The sequence below is a fragment of the Pseudomyrmex gracilis genome, unplaced genomic scaffold (genome assembly GCF_002006095.1).
Source record: "Pseudomyrmex gracilis isolate BER0280 unplaced genomic scaffold, ASM200609v1 scaffold_203, whole genome shotgun sequence".
In the NCBI taxonomy this organism is placed as follows: domain Eukaryota; kingdom Metazoa; phylum Arthropoda; class Insecta; order Hymenoptera; family Formicidae; genus Pseudomyrmex; species Pseudomyrmex gracilis.
In genome coordinates, this window is record NW_018020787.1 from 245358 (window position 1) to 246062 (window position 705).

The window sequence follows — 705 nt, forward strand, 5'->3', positions numbered from 1 at the left end:
TGCACAATTAAGACTGTCGCTTGTAATTGGACGTTTGGAACTGTGATCGGTTTTTGAGGATCTTATCGGATGATAATCTCAACTAGTGCAACTGTGTTTTCTAAATGTAATTTTTCTGAACCAATGTACGATGGAATTGCAATTTTTCTCGGAGAACATATTTCGCGCTTAAGAGAAAGAGAGAGAGAGAGAGAGATTCCTCCTGAAGTGTTGCGCTCTTTTTCTATTATTCGACACTTGCTATACTTGAGGAGTAAGCAATCTATGTTTGCAATTCTTTCCTTTCTATAAGGCCAGTGGTGCCAATTCCATTAAAAACGTGACGTAACGTCACTCACGATTGGTCAAGTTCATATGGAAATTACTCGTGCGTCCAATAAAAAAACAACATATAATACACATATGTTTTTTTTCAAAATCGGAGTAATCGAATTGCACGTTGTAATTTCTGAGCAAAATGAGGAAATTCTGCGAAATTCAAACGTTTTCATCAGAGTTTCTCGCGATGTTCAGTATTTGAACAAGCCTTTGTGATGAGAATTGCGCACTCGGTTTAATTCATGTAAACGCGGCTGAACGTGGCCTGCGGTGGTGACGGCAACGGCGGTGGCGGCGTTCGGGCGGAGTCGGGACGCGCCTTCGGCAACGGCGACTGACGTCATGGCGCAAGATGGCCGCCGGTATCGGGGGAATGGTGTAGCGTAG